Source organism: Tamandua tetradactyla, chromosome 19 (assembly GCF_023851605.1).
Source record: "Tamandua tetradactyla isolate mTamTet1 chromosome 19, mTamTet1.pri, whole genome shotgun sequence".
Classification (NCBI taxonomy): domain Eukaryota; kingdom Metazoa; phylum Chordata; class Mammalia; order Pilosa; family Myrmecophagidae; genus Tamandua; species Tamandua tetradactyla.
The window spans coordinates 47242002-47264804 of record NC_135345.1 but is presented as its reverse complement, the minus strand read 5'-3'; the positions used below and the strand labels follow the sequence as shown (position 1 = coordinate 47264804).

At 36.6% G+C, this 22803-nt stretch overlaps 1 long non-coding RNA gene across 4 annotated transcripts in view; it reads right to left on the bottom strand.

The window, feature by feature from the left end:
• LOC143663197 (uncharacterized) overlaps window positions 1-22803 on the bottom strand; it is a 129126-nt gene that overhangs the window by 87382 nt on the left and 18941 nt on the right. For all 4 annotated transcript variants that reach the window (XR_013165860.1, XR_013165858.1, XR_013165861.1 and 1 more), the window contains one exon: window positions 3791-3890. This is a non-coding gene — a long non-coding RNA (uncharacterized LOC143663197). The remainder of the gene's footprint in view (window positions 1-3790; window positions 3891-22803) is intronic.

Genomic DNA, 22803 nt, shown 5'->3' with positions numbered 1-22803 from the left:
ATCTGGGTAATAAACTTATTTTGGAAACACTTTACATTTTAAACTACTCCTTTCTCTCTCTCTCCCTCTCTTTCTCTCTCTCTGTCTCTAGTTAATACTTACTTTGACAATCATTATCGAGCATTTATTACCAGTAATATTCTGGAGTGAATCAAGAACATATAGGTATTGTCTATCTGCATTCTTTGAACAAAACAGAGTCCTGGTAATACTGAGCTGAGGTTGGGTAATCAGAAATTAAAATTTCATGTTGGTTGACATGTAAAAAATATGCATTACCTATAAGTCTAAATTATTTGCATTTATGGGGTTTGTTTCTTTGTATTATTCGTATGCATATGATTCTTAGATCCTGAGAATACCAAAAACTTAATAGCCAAAGATGCCATGGTCAACAGAATGCAAATATTACTACCTATTTTAGTCTGTTCAATATGTTACAATACCAAGACAAACAGAAACAATATAGTTAATATAACTTCAATGATTTTAAATGTTCATTGTGTGATAAAACAAGGTTTAAGTGCCATCTATGTATCCTCTATGAATTAGAAATTATTATGCCCATGGTAAGAATAAAAAAATTGAAATTCAAAGACACAGGAAATTTGCCCAAGGTCACATTATGTGACAGAACAAAAGTTCAAACCCAGACTGGTCTTACAGGTTCACTATTTTAAACACCATGCACATTTTGACATATTTTGGTAAAGCTTAAATACACAATGCTTACCATAAGAGAAAATATCAAGAAATGACTTTCAAGTTTCACTCTAACTCCTAACAGTAATTGACAGTGTCCCAGTGTTCCCACACATTTTCAGAACTGCTGGAGTGGGGTTATATTGCTGTTATTTATCAAGTTAGCATGTCATTATCTTTTACTTCTGGGAAATTACATACCAACCTAGCATATTGTTTATCCATATTTGGTTAAGACATTCAAGTTTAACTCTTTCCACATTTGCATATAAATCTCAATAGAACCGAAACTAGAACCTTTATTCAATTTTAGGAATTTTGGAAAGTTGAGCAAAAATCTATCCAAAAGATTTGTCTGCATATAATAAAATCTTCCATCTTACTCAGAGTAAATGCTTAAATCCCCTAGAATCCATGCCTTACCTGATCTGGACTACAGATACCTGTCAGATGTTCCCACCACCACTGCCCCTCACTTGTCCTACTCTAGATTCACTGGACACATTGCTGTTGCTCCAGATCACCAAGCAAATGCCCATGTCAGGACCTTTGCACTTGCTCTTCCTTCTGCTTGGAATCCTCTCTTTCCTGGTCTCCACGTGGCGCATTCCTTAAATTACCCTTAGGTGCTGATCCATGTCACTTTCCTGACAACCCTCTATAAATTAGCATCACATACCCTCTCATCTTTACCATTCACTCTGCCTTTACCTTGGTTTGTTCATCCTAATAACAGATTTTATCATGTGATATATTACATTTTTTCTGATTTTTTTTTTACCTGTATCTTCCCATTTTGTTCACTGATGCATTCTCACTCCTTGGTAAGTGACTGGCCCTTAATAAATATTTATTGCTTGGAGGAAGGAATGAAGGAAGAGAAAAAAGGAGGGGGATAAAAATCATGTCTTTGATATGCAGAGTAAGAGAAATAAAAATAGCCTTCAATACAAGTACTTAATGCTGCTAACATAGATCTTACCAAAGCAATAAACATTTTGAATCCAGAAGTATTAAACATTTTGAACCCAGCCTGTTGTCATTTCTTTACGTTTATAAAGAACTACTTAATATTTTCTAGCAAAACTGAGTTTCAAAGATGATTTAGATGAGAGGGAAAGGTCATCAATGGAAGGCAAAATCAAGCAGAGTGGAGAAAGTAAAGCGATGGAAAAACAACAGGAATGGCACAGCAGGGTGCCAGTGCCCAGCATTCTCACTAATGCAGCTTCCACCCAATTTCAGCGTGGCAGTGGCTGAAGGATTTTTTCACTGCCCTCTTGAGACTTTAACTGTGAATTCCTAATGGAAGGGCCTTTCTAGAAATAAATAGTAGTTGTAGATTTCTTGTTTAAATATCCATAATAAATACAATTTACCAGGGACAATTTTAGGTATAAATAAAGCTTTTTGACGATATAAAATTTTCCCCCCACTGTTTCTATCACAATGATGCTAAGCTTAAGGTGAGGAAAAATTGTTAAGGAGGGGTCATCAATGTGACAGAAGTTCATAACCATCTTTTAAAATCTGTGAAGCCTAGGTCACTGGTCTGTGTGTGTTACCACAGTGTAAAAGATCTCTAGTTTCTCGTCAATATGAAGAAACAGTTTTTCACAAGAAAGAGTGCAAGCACCATCTCCTGGCTGACCACATTCAAATGATCTAACTTCTCATTTTTACCACTTTGGGGCTCCTTATATTGCTCATAGATTCAGCTTTCCATTTGGTGTCATTTATTTTAAGGTTCAAATATGTTCCAGCCTTTTACTGATTTTGACTGCTCTTTAGAGCCTTAAGATAGATTTGTCTTAATTTTATATGTTATCTAGAGTTTATAAATGCCATCTATGAAAGGGTTAGACTGATCAAAGTTACTCCACCATTACTAAAACTGGAACTATCTAGAGAATTATCAGAAGAGTACATGGCTAAGGACATGATAAGAAAAGACATCATGGAATTAGAATCGAAAATGGGTTTCTTAGAATGACATGTCATTAGAACCTATTCCATGGAGGATAGTTGCAAACAAAAATAACAGTAAAGGATTTAATACGAGTTGCTATTGGGGACATAACAGAAAACAGTTAAGGTGGGCGGGGTGTGTGCATAACTTCCACTGCACTTCATATCACCTTCTTAGGGTTTCTGTCTTCTGACTGTACCCCATTTGAACTCAGGCTGAGACAAAATCTACTTCTCTGTACTCCTATGGTTCCCTGTACTTCTCTCTTTCAATGCTCTTAGCACAGCTAATAGAATTGATGGACTGTGGGTTTCCTCTACTCCCGCTCGCTCGATCACAACTATGAGCACACTTACATGAGATCATTAGTGCCTTGAGGACATAGAGTACGTATTTTATCTCTGTCTTCCCAGTGATCAACATGTGCTAGACACATTTAAATACTAAATAATTTTATTTTTTTTTTTGTATGCTGTATGGTGTGGTCACTTTTCATTATTTTTCCATATGAGTATCCCATTATTGCAGCACCATTTGTTGAATTTTTGTTTGCTTGTTTGTTTGTTTTGCTTGTTTGTTTTTTGGAAAGTGCATGGACTGGGAATTGAACCCAAGTCTCCCACATGGCAGCTGAGAATTCTACCACTGAATTCTACCCTTGCACTCCTACTAAATCATGTTTTGCAGATGGACAAATGAATGGATGGATAGAGAGTTGCCATATTGACAGTTTACTAATCCAGCACCTCAAACACAAGTCTGTGAAATGAACTTTTGTATTAAAAAAAAAAAAAAAACCTGGGTCTTAGGAAAGAAAAGGGAATATGTAATTTGTAGTCTAAAAATCTGGGTTCAAGTCCCAGTTCACTTACAAACTGGGCAAATCACTTCCTGAACTCTAAAAGGATTTGGTAATACCACCTTCCACAATTCAAAGTGTTGTTATAAAGAGCAAATAAAATAAAATGTGTGCTGGTCTTTGTAGAACTCAATACAAATACTAGTTATTGTTTATTATTGACAGATCTGAGGCACAAGATCAAGAGACAGACACCTGGCTTGAAGTTTGCCCTAGAGATAGAATGCACAGAGTTTCAAAATGGAGGCTGACAGATTCACCTGAGAATGAGAAACAGTCTCCTTGGACAAGGAGGAGAATCCCGCAGCTCCTCAGCTGGAACTCTTTACTCTTTTGGATCAATCAGCACCAACTGAATAGCTGAAAAATAAGAACAGGAATTGGTACAATAATAATTAAAGCCAAACTGAGCAAAACATTATAAATACCTTCGAGGACGTTGGTTCTCCCTTGTGCCCTATGTCACCCCAAAATAACAACTTCTAGTAAAGGGCACTTCATTTTGCTGCCATAAACTGTTTGGTGCAACAAAAAAAATTGTTCTTGCTCTTGTTGTTTTGCTATTTGGCTATATAATGGAGATGACAGAGTAAAAATAGTTTTTTTCTCTTTCATTTGAAACCTTTAAAATATGACAGAAAGGTACTCTTATAGATATAGGATTAGAAGGGTGACTGAAAGCATGGAAGCTTCCACTTTAATTATACAAAGGGAAAAGGTGGAGAGTAAGGACTGTTATCAGCCTCCACTCATGCATGAGAGTGTGAGAGCCAGTGGGAATCCAACTCTCTTCCATCCTCAGACCTGCTGCCTCCATTTCACTGCACCAGGTCGCCTTCCTCGTTCTCTGGGACCTTAAGAAGCACCCAGCCCACAGGCTAGCTCAAACGGCTAAAGTATTTTAACTCTCCTAAAGCACACATGTGTTTATATTGAATATAATCACTATTTAGCTGTCTCTGAATAAAATCGCTAGAAAAAAAAATCATTGGCTCTGTGGAATAACTTAATTTACCAAGGATGGCATTTTAGTCTTTAGGAACTGCTGACTAAATTTAGATTTTTCCACAGCATGTTTCTTTAAACTGTAAACTGCACACTCCAACTTACCGAGTTACAACACCAAATCACTGATTTTTTGAAAAGATGGCTAAAGAGTGACCCCCAGTGGCAAAACTTGTATCGTTAATTTGTAAAGAAAATAAAATTAGATGCTGGTCAGAAAAATGTTTTGACTAATATCAGTCAATAAATTAATATGTCTCCAATAAATATGCATTTACGAACGTAAAAAAGAAAGAAATATGATGTCCCTCTATTGTATTTCTGTAAAATATCTCTAAAATGAGGTGAAAAATTAGTGCCTAATGTTGAGCTATTAAATACTATTGTTTAATTAAACTGACACTTTATTTCATTTTCAATGTATTCTAAAAATGAAATTGAAAAATTGGTTAAAAATTCATAACTACAAAAGTAAATTAGAGTTTTTAAGAAAAAGCTGACTTTAGGGTGGTGCCACGGAGCCTCAGTGGCAGAATTCTCGCCTTCTGTGCCGGAGATGCAGGTTTCATGTTGGTGATACTTCAACCAAATCCGGATCACACTCCATATATCTCGGCTTACAGATTGACTCATATATATTAGAGAGTGAGAGACCAGTAGGCAATGATTATTTCTTTGCTAAACAAATATTAACATTCCAGGGTTTATATGCTAAGGCTGTGAAGAATCTCCAAATTTTTAAATATTACTATCTTAAGTAAAGTAAAACGTTAAAATGTCTCAGAAAAAAAAGTTAAAGTGCCTCATTACACATTTATTGATTTTATAATAACAGCTCTAGATGTTTGTTCTTATGAAGCTATAAAAATAAATTCTCCCTGGGGCACTCACTAAAATAATTTTATGATTCTTATTTTTATATTTCCACATAAAACAAATAGTGGACTTGCTTATGATATAGAGCCAAGCCACCACTAAATTTGACAGCCTGGTCTTAATCTAGCCAAATTTCTGTTTTCTAAGAAGTTTTTTTGTAAAGATTTATTTACTTTCTCCTTATTTCCATCACCAGCAATAACAACTCACTTCCTTTTCAGGTTCATTTTCACTAGAGTAAAAAGAGTTCTATCACCTATTACATATGTGATGAATCAAAAGCACCAAATCCTCTAAAGCTGTGTGTATGCATGTGTGCACATGATTTACAAAAAATCAAGGATCTTTTGTATTCTGTGACAGGTATCTTTGAATCATCACTAGGATTTAAAATATACATTAAAACACACATTTACAACTAGATTTTTTTTATGCAAATTGCAATAACATACTTTGAAAGGACAACTATAGGTAATATAATTGTAAACTAGGGACTGATTTAGAGAAACGCATAAAGCAAGCTAGGGCATCAATAGTAGCCGAATATTTAAAATTTTTGCTGTGATGTCTGTAAGCATAGGAAAATGATTTCTACCTTCGAGAGCCGTCTGTTTGTTTAGTTCATAAGTAGGGACTCTGTAACACTACAAGTTATGCTGTTGCCTGTGGAAAGGGATGGGTTATTTGCATTTGACAGAATTTCATTTGGAAAACAGGCTATTAGCTGCCAGGGGGGTTTAGTTTCCAGACTTCTGTTTCCAATAAATGGTTTATTTATTGAGCAGATCACCATTAGGGTCACTTAGTGCCCCTGGGATGTTAATACAACAAAAGGATGAATAAAATAACAGTTGATTTAACTCTAAGAATATATTCTGAATAAATTACACCATTTTTGATCTTCTAATTTCTCCTGCAGGACCAACACCCAATAAACAAGTCATAGGATAAAGGAACTGGCAAATAAAAACAGAATACACAAATGTATATTCTTCCATTTAATCTGAGCTTATAACTACTACATACTATTGAAATATGTGTGTTAAATGCTTGCTTGCTGACATTATATTAGCTATAATTTTTTATTCAGGATCATTTCTATGCTTAGCAATAAATAAAATTCACATAAATAATCTAGAGGCCATGAATATTCCTTTACATGACCAATGAAAAGTTAATTATAATGCTTATATAGTTTTCTTTTAATTAAATTTACAAAGTGGCAGTGACCCAAGTATTAGTGATGGCAACAGCAGCTTACATTTATGGAGTACAATGTGCTAATGATTGTTCTGATGACTTTATATGGATATTTTTGCTAATATTCGTAACCTCATGAAGTAGAAGTCCTTATTACCAGGGTCACATAGGTGTTAAATTATAAAGGTTATGAGTCCAAGACCACATACATGGTAAATGATACAGATGACAAGTAGAAGGTCACGAAAGTATTGCATGGTAGAGGTTATGAGTCCAAGGTCAAATACCTATTAAGTGACGGACATTCTGTGTCCAAGGTCACATGGATGGTGAGTGACAGGTTATTTGTTCAGAGTTAGAGCTGACATGACCGCTAACCAGAACTCTATTTCCCAGTGGCCCTTGTAGACAAGTGTGGCTTAGTGACGAGTCCTTACCAATGGAATGATAGCAGAAATAAGACATCACATCTAGGCCTGACCTGTAAGCCCTTGCACTGAGTTCCTGTATTCACGATTCCTTTCACAAACAGGAATAAAAAAAGTACCCAATCCCATCTTCACCCAAGCAGATGAGGAAAATGTCCTAGGGAATTACCCAGATACAAAGTAGAAGGAAAGTGGGTCACTAAAGGATTTCCTGAAGTACAGCTGCATGCCAACCTAGAATGTTCACTGCAGCTATACTATGAGAAAAAAATAAATGTGTATCTTAGTGAAGCCACAATATTGTTAGTACTTTTTGTTACAGCAGCCATATCTTGCTTTAATTAATACAATGAACTTGCTGATGACTTCAATGCTGAAATTCGAAAGTTCTACTCAGAGAAACAGCATGATGGTAATGTTATGTTCATAAATATAAAAAGAAACAGAACAATTAATAGTTTGATAAAACTAGAATCCCCAGCAATAGACTTCTTTCCTTGAGATGATTTATAAAGCACATCATTTCTGATATTTATCTTGGATTCTAATCAGTTTATCTTCCTTTATGTCATGGCACCATTAAATGTAACCTTAATGTCTCCTGTCATATTTCCTTAGACCTTTAATCCATACCATAATATTAGGTGAAAACAAAAATGAAGAGATCATGCTATGGATAGGAATGCCAATTCAATTTTCTAGCATTTGAATCACTTTATGGTCAGAATCCATGACTAAAGTCAAAGAGATTTTCTTTGTAATATCAACCACCTGAATTTTAATGAATATAAAAGAGGGCAAAACACTGTGAAAATAAATCATTCCACTCTTCATCAGGATAGCAGCTTCCACAAGTATAATTATATATGGGATAATTTATATTAAGAAAAAAACATTGATATTTTCTTATGGAAAATAGTTCTATAGGAAAGATTCCAATTTTTGCAAGATGTTGGCAAGTCTCCTAGCATTTTGCACATAACGGAATAGTAACAGTTCTACCATTAAACCCACAGTGTTTCCGAAGTGTCTATTAAATGTCCCCATGGATCTGGTGGTCACAAAAATGTACAAGATACAATTCTTACTTTCTGAGAATTTTCAGTGAAGTTGTGGAAACAGAACTAACACATCTAATTCTAAATATAACTGTGAGAGGAATTCAAAGAAGGGAGACTTCAATAATGTTGACATGACTTAGGGAAATTTTCCAGAAGAGGAACGTCTTAATCTTGAATTTTGATTGGCAGTAAAGAGACTTTTTTCCAGAATGGGGAGGAACAGCAATGAACAAAGTTAATAAAATAGGAACATAATATAATAGCAGAGCATTTCCAGGCCAGGAAGAAGAAGGAAATGGAGAAGTAGACCTGATAGAAAGGAAATTAAGGTTAGAAAGACGAGGCTACATTTTTCCAAACTTTGAAATACAGGCTCAGAATTTACATTTGACAATACACGCAATAAGGAAAAAATACCTTTCCAGAGATTCACATGTTAAATGTTTTAGAAAGATCATTATGGCAGTTTTAATGATAAATGGATTAGAGTGGTGAGAAAATGAGACAAGCAGACATTAGTTTCATGGAAATATGAAATGCACACATTGATAAACCCTTCTGTGAATTCTCCAGTCTGGTGTTTTTTTGGGTTTTGGTGCATGGTTGGGGAATCGAACCCAGGTCACCCACATGAAAGACAAGCATTCTACCACTGAACCACCTGTGAACCCTAAATCTGGTGACTTTTAAACCTACTTGTTTTAGTTTCCTAGGCTGTTAAAGCAGTACAATGAAATGGGTTCAGTTAGTTCAGTAGTGGGAATTTATTCACTCATAATTTAAGGCTGGGGAAAAAAGTCCAGATCAAGGCATCATGAAGGCAATGCTTTCTTCCCAAAGACTGTAGGGCCCATGGTCCTTGGTTCTTAGCTTCTTATGTGGTCTCTCCTGGTCTCTCCTTTCTCTTATGCATTATGATGATGTTCAGCTTCTTGCTTCCTGTGGCTTTCTCTATTTCTTTCTGAATTTCCTTCTGCTTATCAGGAACTCTGGTGATGGGATTAAGACCCATCCTGATTGGGCTGGACTACATCTTAACTGAAGGAGTCTCATAAAATATCCTATTTACAACTTGTTCACACCCACAGGAATAGATTAGATTTAATAACATGTTTTTCTGGGTACATACAGTTTCAAACCACCACACTGTGGTGTGGAGCTTTGCATGTCTTCAGGAAACAAGTTTCCCTACAGCTCCACATTTCTCCACTTTATAAACTGACATATGATATTTGGTTTGCAAAGGGTGGTCTACAGATGTGCTTTATTTATTTAACTGTTGGAAATTACAACCCTGGGTCAACTAACTTAGGAAACATCAACTTCACGTAGTATTTCTCATCCCAGCACTCCTGAGACTGTGCATTGTAGCATACAGGATCATACGCCTTCATTCTTTCTTTTTAGTATTAAGAACTTACATTTTTAAGAAAGGAAAAATGAACGGAAAATATGTAACAAGCATGAAATCAGCACATTGCATATATGAGCTGAAAAATCCTGTTATTGTGAAAGATCCCAGATTTTTAATTGTTCTTATGTTTATTCATGGCTGAAGTTGTGTGATAGATCTATTCTGACCAAACTAGGCAACTTCTACATGGATTTCAACTTCTTCCTGGAGTTTTGTTTACATGGTCATCTTCCTAGTCTCGCAAGATTCACATTAACTACACATGCCCCACTCCCACCCCCATGCCTATATGCAGTCCCACCACAATGGCCTTCCTACCTTCAGTTATTTGCAGTCATTACAAGAGCACCTGTGGCCTTAGTGGTTTCATTTCCTAGCTGCTGAAACAAATAACATGCAGTGGGCTGACTTAACAGGAATTTACTAGCTTGTGGTTTCAGAGGCTACAAGACTTGCTTTTAGTGTTGGTATCTTCTGGCTGGCCAGTAATCTTTGGGGTTCTGAAAGATACATGGCACATGGCAGTGGTTTCTTCTTTATCTTTCATGTTCTGTTGATATCCAGATTCTGGCCTCCCTTCGGCTTCTCCTTTCCATGTGCAATCTCTTGTTTTTAAGGACTTCAGCCATATTGGATAAGGCCACTGTTATTCAGTTTGGACACACCTTAACTGCAAAAGTTGTGTTTACAAATGAGTTTGCACATACAAGACAAGAAGTTGGGATAGAACATATCTATTGTGGGGGACATGCTATAATCCTGTATTAGCTAGGGTTCTCTAGAGAAACAGAATCAGCAGTAGATATCTGTAAATATAAGATTTATAAAAGTGTCTCACGCAACTGTGGGCAGGCTGTGCGCTGGCAGTTCCAATGAAGGTCCTCAATGAATTCTCAGGAGAGGCTAGATGGCTGAAGCAGAAAAAAGTGATTATCTCTTCTGAATCCTCCTTAAAAGATTTCTGGTGATTAGATTAAGCATCACTCATTGCAAAAGACACTCCTTAGTTTGGTTACTATAAAGATTGTAATCAGTTGTGGATGCAGCCAACATGGTCATGATTTAAGTCCATGAAATGTCCTCAGAGCAACAGACAGGCCAGCACTTGCCAGAAAAGACAACAGAGAACCACCATCTGGCCAAGCTGACACATAAACCGGGCCATCACAATCCTCAATACATAACATTTGGAAAAGAAGAGCTCAGAACTTGGTTCATTTCTTCTCAATTACTTCTTCTGTATCTTTATAATAACCCAAATTCATAACTGACATTTATAAAACTCTCTGTGTCAAGCATTGATCTAGATGCTGGTGAAACAAGAACAAATAAGACCATAGCTCCTTCTGGAAAGAAACTGACATTCTGGGGTGCCTAAACCATCATGCACCATGAAAGAAGTATGGGCAAGATACTTTGGGGCACAAAGCAGGGCATGACTGATTACACCAGTGGAGTACAAAAAAAAACTTCAACAAAGACGTACTGTTTGAGGAAAGTTTGAAAAAGTAGTGATATTGGCAGAAAGGAGGACAGGAATCGGACACTGAATACTAGAAGCAGAATGAACAAAAACACAGAGGTTTTAAACACCATAATATACACAAGAAGGGCCAAGGACTCTCGCAGAGGTAGGCCTTGGGTTGAGAAGGGGTTGCGGTGAGAGAAGACTTTAGAGAAAGAGGAAAGAGCCACTCTATGGAGGATCTAACATTTCATACTAAGGAGTAATAATTGCAGTACATACATTTGAGTACTTACTATGTACCAAGTACTATTCTAGACTCCTTACTTGCATGAACTCATTTGAGTCCCACAAAAAAATATAAATAGGTAGTATTTTTATTCCCTTTTAGGCATGAGAGAAACTGAGGCATAGAGTAGTTGAATAAATTGATCAAGGTTATATGGCTCAAAAATGAAGGAGCCAGGAAGTCTGACATAAAAATTGGGCTCTTAGCCATCATACTGACTCCATGCAGTAGTGAGTGTTTTATTCTATTATAAACAGTGAGCCACTGAATAGCTTTAATTAGAATAATCTGATTATTCTGGTACTAGTGATGAGACAGGATTGAAAAGAAGTGAGACGGGAGGCAGAGGGGGAGGAAAAACAAGATGCAGAGAAATGATACTCAGGAACTAATTAAATGTAGAGGCTACATCAATTACATTTTGCAGCATAACTACCCCCAATATTTAGTGGATTAAAAATAGCAGTCATTTATTTAAATCATAAGTTTGTAGGAATGGCCAGAATGGTTTAGGGAAAACCTAAACCTCACGTGCCTGGGTAAACTGGTTGGTCAACTATAAGACATCTTTGTTGATTGGGATAAATCAGTTGATTCAGCTCTGCTCCACATCTTTCTTCCCCCATCAAGCTGTCTCATGCCTGTTCTTGTGGCCGGACAATAGAGTTCTAAGAGAGAATAGCAGTAGTGCGTAAGGTCACTTGGAGTCTCATCCTAGAACCGGCACCATCAAGTCTCCTTCAGGCTATTAATCAAAATAGCCACAAGTAATTTCTCCGAAGAAGATAAACAAATGACCAATATGAGAATGAAAAGATACTTAAACATCGTTGGCCATCAGGGAAATGCAAATCAAACCCATAATGAGGTACCACTTCATACTCCAGACTTAACTTTCTTTCTGAAATTTTGGTTATATGATCATATTCTAAGTCTTTCAAGATCCACATAGATCTATAATCTTATGTAACTATGACCCCCACCCTACCATGCTTATATTCAGTCCCTCCCCCAAGCACCTCCTCACCCTCTGAGCCTGCAGTTATTCAAAATCACTCCAAAATGGCACATGGCCTTATCATTTGGGAAAGATGAAACCATATAGGATGCCTGTAATAAAAAAGATAGTTAATAAAGAACAGTAATCAAGGATATTAAGAAATCTGAACCTTTATATATAGCTGGTAGAAATGTAAAGTAGTACAATCCAAGTGGAAAACAAATTGGCAGTTCCTCCAACAGTTAAACATAGATACTCCACTCCTAGGGAAATAAAAGCATATATCTACACAAAAATCAGCACATGTAGGTTCACAGCAGCATTACTTACATTAACCAAAAACCAACACAAATGTCTATCAAATGATGAATGGATACATAAAATATGGTATGCTCATACAATGGAATATTATTTGGCCATAAAAAATAGTGAAGTACTGAGACATGCTAAAAAATGGATGAACCTTAAAAATATTATACTAAGTGAAAAAAGCCAGACAAAATATAACGTATTTATATTATATTTCCAGAATGAGCAAAAGAGACAGAAACTAAAACAGTGGTTGCCTAGAGTTGGGGATGGAGGTAAGGAACTATGGAGAGCCACTGCTAATGGAGACAGGGTTTCTTTGGAGAGGGTGATGAAAATGTTCTAAAATTGAATGTGATGATGGTTGCACAGCTCTGCAAATAAACTAAAAGTCATTGTACACTTTAAATGGGTGGATTTTATGGTATGTGAATTGTGTTTCAATGAAGTTATGTTAAAAGAGATATTTATTAAGGATAAAAATAAAAGGGGCTGGGATGACCTCGGAATTATAGATTTGCAAATATAGCTACTATACTTGATATTAGGAAAGATATAAGATTACTGTGCAAATAATTGGAGCAAAATAATTATATGTCACAAGACCACTCAGTTTCAAGTGGAGGAGAAATAGATTCATCTTTTAATGGGAGGAGCTGCAAAATCACAATGCAAAGGATGTGGAGGTGGGCTGAGTAGATGAAAGCTACCATTTCTTCAGATTTAATTAAGGAGATGGGGAAAAAGAACACGTGAATAATGATGTGTTCTTTTTCCTCAGAAATGACAGTGCCATTAGCAAAGATAGAACCAGAAGCCTCCTATACTGATTTCCTCAGAAAATATGTTTTCATGCATGTTTCTGGGAGTCTGAAAGGCAAATCTACATTAAAAAACAAAGCAGAGTGGTGCGATAGAGGCTCAGTGGAAGAATTCTCACCTGCCATGCTGGAGACCTGGGTCGATTCCCAGTGCCTGCCCATGCAAAAAACCAAAAAAACAAAACAAACAAATAAACAAACAAACAAAAACAAACCCAGCAATAACTGCAAGAACTATGGTAGAATATTCAATGTAAGGCTAAATTTTTAAAACATATATTTTTGAAAGCTATATACCGTGTGATGCAATAGTGGAATCAACTTAGATTTCTTAACAAACACTGGCAGAATGTGTGGAAATAAGCCATGATTTCTTTTGATGTCTGAAGCTATATAAAGTCCACTCTCACATCTGTCAAATCAGCCCGCTTGTGGGAATTCACCAAAATGAAACCATTGTCAAAGATAAAAATAAGCTTTATGTTCACTGAGTTCTGCTAGGTTTAAAATCAAATTAAAGGGCCTCAGAGGAATTGGAAAGCTCTATGTGCATTACCGATAAGAAAAGAGCAGAGCTGGTTTGTAAGAGAGAAAGTACCTTTCTTTGGGGGACAGAGGAGGTACAAGTGGGATATGACCACGGACATGCATTGTCATGAACTGGGACATACTATTGCATGACAGAAATGAAGCAGAAGTTGTTGCTATAGTTTGTCAATATTCATTCCTTGATTAGGTTAAAGGAGATTATCAGGCTATCAGTTGGTTTTATGTCTAGTTCTATTTTTTGACTCAAATCTACTTCTAAGTTCTTGACTTCTGTGCTCAAAAACTTACATGAAGTTTCACATGGGCAAATAAAGTAAACTTAGTTTTTCACCCTGGTATTCAAGGTATTCAAGAATTTTACCTGCTTTCCCCAATTCATTCCTTAATCACATTTCTCAATCCTTTCTTAAATTTAGCCAGAGTTAAAATCCAAGTGATCTATATACCATCCTACAAACTTACCCTGAACTTCCTTGCTTCTTCACTTTCTTTCATCTCTTTACCATGTCTGCACTGCTTCCCATCATCTCAACTCTTCAAAAATCTTGTATTCCAAGTCATTATTCCAATGCCAACAAATTCCAGCAGATTATGACTTCTCTGAACTTGCACTTTGTACATCACATTTGTCACTTATGCCTTGTTTGCCTTCTACTACAATTTTTATTTGTTTAATCACTATTTCCTTCATTATTCCTGAGAGCATGTGGATCACTGTTTTTCAATGAGAAATTGAAAGAGTGAGAAATGGAGAATGAGCTTAGAGTACTCTGCCATTTGGTTCATACTATCCTGCAGATCAAATGGTATTAGAAGTGTCAATAGCAAACACAGATGATGTCTGAAGCATTTCACAAGCCCCTGTAAAAGAATCACTCCAGAAATCTAGTATAGCTTTTGATTTATTTAGCTAGGGAGGGGCAGTTTTAGTGGGTTCCACTTGGCCTTTCCTACCATAGTAGCCCTCACTCCACAAGTCAGGGAACCAATGTGAGGATTCTGTTAGTTGCTGGGTATGTCTATTCCAATTATGCACTGCAGAACTGGAGAAATAACTAAAGAATGGGTCTAGGAATACACTGGACCCACTGTTAGTTATACGTGATCTAAAATCTATTGATTACCTGACCTCCATAAGCTCCTGCTATGCCCGGTGGGCCTAGTAGCATTTTGGGTCTCCTGGATTAGTGTCATTTCTGAACCAGTATCTAATAATCCCTGAAATGTCTAATCATTTCCTTTTCATCAATGCACAGCTACTCCGGTAAAAGACTCTAGGTTTCTATGGGGAAAGCTGGGAGGACAATTAACAGTAAGAACTTGTAGTGTAGCAGGTTTCCTCGAGGAGACTCAGCCATCTCTTCATTCAAGCAACTCTAGGTATGCAAACTGTCTCAAGTCTGGGAACTGATTAAGTATTCTCAGTATACACCAAAAGAATTGAGAGCAGGGACTCAAACAGGTACTTGTATGCCAATGTCCATGATGGAATTATTCACAATTATCAAAAGAGGAAGCAATTCAAGACCCATCAACTCATGAACTGATAAACAAAATGTGGCGTATTTATACAATAGAATAATACTCAACCACAAAAAGGAATGAAATACTGATACATGTGAAAACATGGATGAACCCTGAAGATACCATGGTGAGTGATATAAACCAGGAATAACAGGACTAATACTGTATGTCTCATTGATTTAAAATAATTAGAATATGCAAATTCATAAGGACAAAAACTAAAATACAAGTTATCATGTCCAGGGTGGACGTAAGGAAAGGAGCGTTAATTCTTAATTGGTACAGACTTTCTGTCTGGGATGATAGAAAAGTTTTGGTAATGGATGTTGGAATGTAATCAATGTGAATGTAATCAATTTCACTATATTTGCATCTGATTAAAGGGGACAGTTTAGATTGTATATACGTTACTAGAATAAAAGTTTTAAAAAAAAGACATGTGTTAGGTCAACCCAAATAGTGAAGCCCAAAGTAAGCCATAGACTATAGTCAATGGTCTAATTATAATATTTTTTCCATTAACTGTAACAACGGTACCACCATAATGCCAAATATTAATGGTAGGGAAAACTGTGTGTGTGTGTTGGGGGGGTGGGATATGGGAACTTTTAATTTACTTCATGATTTTTCTGTAAACCTACAACTTCTCTCATTAAAATTACATTTAAAAAGGACATTATTAGAAATAGGAAAAATTGGAATATTGACTGTAGGCTTTCTATCAACGTTAAATTTCTCACATTTGATAACTGTAGTTACAGTGGTTACATAAGTGAATATCCTTGTTCGTAGGAAATGTACAGGGAAGCATTATGCATTCAGGAAACCTGATGTATAAAACCTATTCTCAAATGTTTAGAAAATAAATAGGGACAGGTGGCTAGTTAGACAGAAAGATAGAGTGATAGTTGAAAAATCAAGTGATACAGGAAATGTGGCAAAATGTTAAAATTCGTGGATGTGGGTATATGGGAGTGTGCTGGAGTTCTCTGAGTGTGTTTATTATTTTTGCAACTCTTCTGTAAAATAAAATACAAGAAAAAGAGAAAAATCTCAAAGCCTAACATCTAGCAGAACTAGTTCCCTTGAGGCCTGCCCATTCTTAGTTTTATATTCTTATATGTCTGCAAGATTGTCTGTTATATCTACAGTAAACCTCAAGCCAATTTGAGTGGGTTTCTTTTGTTTACAACCAAATAATCCCTGATGAAACCCTAGAGAAACAGCATATGTGATGAGTTGAGAAATGAAATCAATTGTTCTCAATAAAAAAATCTAAATTAAAAAAAAAAGAGTATTACGAATAAAATAGCCTTTTACCTGTCAGACAGTAATAATAAAGGGATATCAATCATGCAAAATCTCATGCTCGATCACTTGGCATATATTGTTACAACTGCATAATCATTTGCCTTTAAAAAATGGCAAGTCAGCAGAAAAATAAGCACATAAAGAAGATGATTTCCAATGATAAGTTCCACCTGGATATAAGCACACCTAAAACGCATCAGCAGAACTTCCTAGATGATTAGAACTTCTTAAAGTAAGCAGTGAACTGAGACGTGAACAAGTGTTTAGCTGTTTTGCATATTCATTCCCACATACCTGGTCTAAACATACAAATATTACTATACCATCTCAAGAATCAAGGTTTTTGCCTACTGTGGTAGTAGAATAATGACACCATGCCTCCCAGTCCCCCAGCTGTACATTGTCCTCATCCCTGGAAACTGTGACTACTTTATATTGCATGACAAAGGGGAGTTAGTGTTGCAGATGGAATTAAAGTTGCTAATCAGATGACCTTAAAATAAGGAAATTTTCCTGAATTATCTATGTGGGTTCAATATATTCACAAGGATTCCTTAAATGAGGAAGAAGAAATCAGGAAAGTTGGAGTCAAAGAGATGGCTTCATGAGAAAGGCTCAACCAGCTACCGCTGGCTTTGAAGACGGAAGGGTGCCATAAGCTAAGGAATTCAGCCGTGTCTCAAAGCTGGAAAAGGCAAGAATTGAGATTCTCCCCTAGAGCCTCCAGAAAGGCAAATAGCCTTGTGCACGCCTTGATTTTAGTTGAGTGGAATTCATTTCAGACTTCTAACCTCCATATCTGTAAGATAATAAATTTGTATTGTTTCAAACCCTACTTTTCTGTGAATTTATTAGGGCAGGAACAGGAAAGTAATACGCCCACAAAATTAATCTAATCTTCCCCAAAGGCACAGAAACTACTCCCTCCTTATCAAATACTTTCCTTGTAACAATCACCTTTAATTTTTTTCTGTGAGTATTTTTTAAATTACCTTAAGCCTTATGATAACAAAATTTACATACTTGTACTGATGGTCTATCTCTTCCACCTAAAAATCCTGAGCTGGCCATGAGTTGGCCAAAACATCATGACCGACTACACATAATTCAGTGGGCCTACAATTTTATGTGGTTTTGAATAGCAGTTTAAAGACAACCCGGAATTACAACTTGGCCTGACTTAAGATAGTAAAGAATTTAAAAGCAAAATTTGACTTGCTACTGTATCTTGTCATGCTGACTTTTAAAAGCATGCAAATTTATAAATGATCTATAATATGTGAGAAGTGTTCCGCATTCTTTATTTGGTATTATAAACCACACCAAAATGCCTTTTATTAATTAAAAGGTAACATTTCAGATACCAGGAATTTTAATTAGATTAACACAGTTAAAACCAAAAAAGATAAAGCAGACATAGCTACCTTATCTTCAGTACCTGCCTTTAAACAGGTTGATGAACACCATTTGAAACCAAATGAGTCTTGTTCTGATCTATGAGTCAGTGAAGGGATTTCCCTAGCATTTAAATATATCCATAAAATCAGCTATGTAAACCAAAATATAAAACCAAGCTCCTGTGGTCATGAGTTGGATTCACTATCTTTATGAAAAGTTGTATATTACTAATTCAACCTAGCTTCAAGTCCAACTATGTCTTTAGAAGGGGGAAATAGTGATAGCACTTGCCTGATCAGAATTACTAGCAGAATTCAAAAAGCTTGATCATACTCATTTAACTATAAGCTAATCTTATTTATCCTACCAGCCATTCATGATCTGAATTCTTGTGTTTGAGATCGATTTAAATATGGTACACATAAAAAAAGTCACAAGACATCTTTGTGACTTTTATAATAAGTAATGCAGTGATCAACTGGTACTCACTGGTAATTTTTATTGCGATCAGCTATTAAGTCTGCCCTTTCTGCCTTCTTCTTAATGCCAGCAAAGATCATTTTTGTTCCATGGTTGTACTTCTTGGGATTCTCCAAATGTCCCATTACTCTCTCCTCTTCCCAAGTGATACCTTCGTTCTTTTGGCATCTATGTAAGAGAATCCAGAGGACTGACCTGTCTTCTGCCCAAACAGACCGTGCAGATTTGGCCCTGTCTTGTGTTTGCCTCTCTTTGCCATGGTGTGGCGACAGGCCCACCTCTGAACAAAAATCTTCTTTCCCTTCTTAACATTACCCATTTTGAATTCCCTCTCACATCATGCATGATTTGAAGGTCCCTTCTCAGAAGCCAAACATCTAACTCTCCAAGTGAAAGGACACTGTGATCTATAATTACTCCAAAACTTTCTTTGTTTGGAGACGAGCATTATGATCTGATAAGATAGTGATGTTTTCTATAAATTGCTATGTCAAAACAACTACTAGGAAAGATATTAGCAAAGACAATGAATATTTATCATGATTATAGCTATTTTTATTAATGTCATTTCAGACACCAATTTACAAGCAATTTTTTTAAATCCTCAATTAGCACATAACGATTTTATACAATTTTTTTTAGAAAACAAACAGTGATGTATTGTCAGTTGATCTCTCCTTTAAAAGACTGTTTCAGAAAACCAAGTATCGTTTAATCTTCCTATAATAGGTATGTAAATAAAGCATAAAAGAATGAAGAGAATAAATGCGATATGTCATTCTTATATAATTTTACCAAGATATTAAGAATATATTGAAAAGACCAAGAAGGCAAACACAATTGGAAATTGGAAAACTCAAATATATGTTACTGGATATGTAGATTGCTTCTGTTTCTAAAGTGTTTTTTTTTATCTCAGTACCTTTTTGGAAAGATGAGCATTTTTTATCTAAACAACAAAATCATCGCCTGACAAGACCTGCCAATGTATTCACTATAGCTTAGAGTGCAACTCCTTGTAGACCTCCCTTTTCTCCTTATGTAAAAGAAAGCTGATTTTACCCAGCCTAGTTCCTACTGTGGCTGATTATGAGGCTCAAATAAGAAAATGGGTTCAAAGCACTTTGTAGCCTGCCAAATCACTTTTTGTTCCACTCCTACTATGTGCCAAACACCAAACCAGACACACAAACAAGAATGTCTAATGAATTTTAAATTTCTGTCAACACAAAACTGACAGCTAATATACCCTATGAGACAAAATGTCATCAGAGCCCATGGCCAATGCAAATTGGAAAAGAGTGGTGTTTTAGTTTGCTAAAGCTTCCAGAATGCAACACACCAGAGATGGATTGACTTTTAATAAGGGGATTTATTTAGTTAAAAATGTATAGTTCTTTAGAGGAAAGGTTACATCTGACTTACATCTGACTTTCGTTGTCACATGGGAAGGCACACTGTGACTTCTGCTGGCCTTCTCTCCTGGCTTCTGGGTTCCAAAGGCTTTCCCTAGGGCAATTTCTTTGTGCATCTTCAAACACCTGAGCTGAGCTGCTTAGTCTGTGCTGGGATGAGGTATGCTAAGCTGCCGAGTTCTCTTCTGACCTCTCTCTTATAAGCCTCCAACTATTAAATAAAACCTTACTCATTGTGTAAGGCACTCCCCTTAGCCAACCACAGATGCAATCAGTCAAAGACGAATTTCACATACTGATGATTTAAGTCCACAGAAACAGAACAATGGGGCATCATCACCTGGCCAAGGTGACACCTGAACCTAACTACCACAGGTAGGATGTACCCTAGTATCCAAGGAATAAGAATGTTCACCTATGCGTCAAGTACTATACATACTAAGTATTTTATGCACACTGCATCATTTAAGCCTCATAATAATATGATGAAGTGTATTTCCCTTTGACTAATTGCATGCCAGATATTTTTCTAGATGTTGAGGGCGACCACAGTGAATAAAACAGATAAAACAAAAACACCTGCCATCAACAAACATATTCTGGTTGGGGAGACAGAAAATAAATAGGGTAAAAAGTTAAAAAATTGTGGTATGATAGATAGTAATAAATGCCCAGGAAAATAAGTGAAGAATAGAAATAAAAGAGGATGAATAAGATGGTCATGGAAGTCGTCAGATTGAACATGTTAAGTTTGATGTGCTATATCAGACACCCAAATGAACTTGTCAATTGGGCAATGAATATGTGGGAGTAGGCATTTGAAAAATGGCCTGAAGGTCATGACAGATTTGGCCAAACATCTAACAGAAAAGCATTTACGGGACAGTAAACAGCAAGTGCAACAGTCCTGATATGGAGGCTGATATGGCTGGAGCTAAGTGAGAGAAGGGTTGACCAGCAGAAGATGAGGTCAGGATGGCAGTGGGGGAGGGAAGCAGATCACGGTGGGGTTTTCTAGATTATGTCACATTTTTCTTTGCTTCTGAGAAACAAATGGAGTTTTGATCCGAGAATGACTTATTTAAACAGGATCACTTTGGTTGTTGTGCTGAGAACAATCTGAAAGAAGTTAAGAGAGGAAGCAGAGAAACTGCTTCAATAATCCAGGCAATAAATAATGGCAGATTGCATGAATGTATTAACAATAAAGGAGTGACAAGTTGTCAGATTCCCAATATATTTGGAAGCAGAGCCAACAGGATTTGCAGATGGACTGGATATGAGGTGTAGCAGAGTGAAAAAGAATAAAAAATAACAGCAAGAGCAGCCAAAAAAGGATAAGCTGTCATTAATATCTGGGAGGAAGAGGTTTGGTGGGAAATATGCTTAGATCTGGACGTGGTAAATTTAATCTTCTTATTAGATATCCAAGTATACGTGTCAAATGGGAAGGTGAATATATCAGGTCAGAATTTGAGAGAAAAGTATGAGATGGAGAAATAAAATTGTAAGCCACTAACATATGAACTCAATTACAGATCTATTTGATTCCCAAACCCAGCTCCTAACTGTCAGAAGAAATTCTCATTTCCATTTCTACATGTATTGGACTTTTTCCAAGGATGTTTGTATAGCAAATCTCCTTGGAAACTAGAGAGAGTGGGACCCTCCAGGCCAGAGGTAAGGTTTGTTCTCTGATCAGAATAATAAAGACAATGTCTTCCTTGGTGTACAAAGATAGCACATGCTGGCTTGCAGCCCCTTTTAAGACTGATTTCCTATGCTCGGTGTTCCTATCACACAAAACTATTATGGTAGGTTAAATTTTGTAACGCAACAAGCACATGTTCTTCATCTTAATCCGCATTCCTGTGGGTGTGAACCCATTGGAAATAGGACCTTTTGAAGATGTTATTCTTAGGTAAAACATGGAGAACTGAACCATGGTAGGCCTTAATCTAGATTATTGGAGGCCTCATAAAGACAACCTGGAAATCAGAGAAGCAGAAAGGAGAGGATTTAGCCATGTGATGACTGAGGCAGAGATACAAGCCAAGGAACCCCAGGTTTGCTGGCAGCCAGCACGAGAATCCCACAGACTCCAGAAGAAAACAAGACTTGATGAGATCTTGATTGTGGACTTCTAGCAAAACTATGGGGCAATAAATTCCTATTGTTTAAGCCAGCCCATTGTGTGCTACTTTTTCATGGCAGACTGGGAAACTAGGACGACTTATACATATAACTGTTCACCTGAGCTGACTTTGCAACAACCCCTTGAGACTTGGGGTGAGGGGCAAGGAGATCCAAAACGCAAATATGAAACTCTTGCCTGCTGTGTCATGAGTAATAAATTGTGTAAATCCATTTAGTTTCATAGTATTCTTACTGGAATGGAAGTGAGCCAACCTAGCAGTTGAAACAGTAGCTGCTGCTTAGGGCTGCTTCACCACAAAACATTAACTACTACTCTTTTATGGGGCCTAGAAAGATGAAACTTAATATTGAGGGACTAGACAATGGTTGGAAGGGTACAGAGAGAGAGAGAATGGAGAGAACATTCCAGGAAAAAAAACCCCAGCATATATGTAAAGACCTGGATAAGATGGACAGCACCGCGTTGAATGGAAATCACAGCTGACATTCCTAAAGGTTCTCATCCATAGACCTTCAAAAATCCCATACTATATCACAGAAGTCTATTTGAGGCTAAGATCAAACCTTTTCT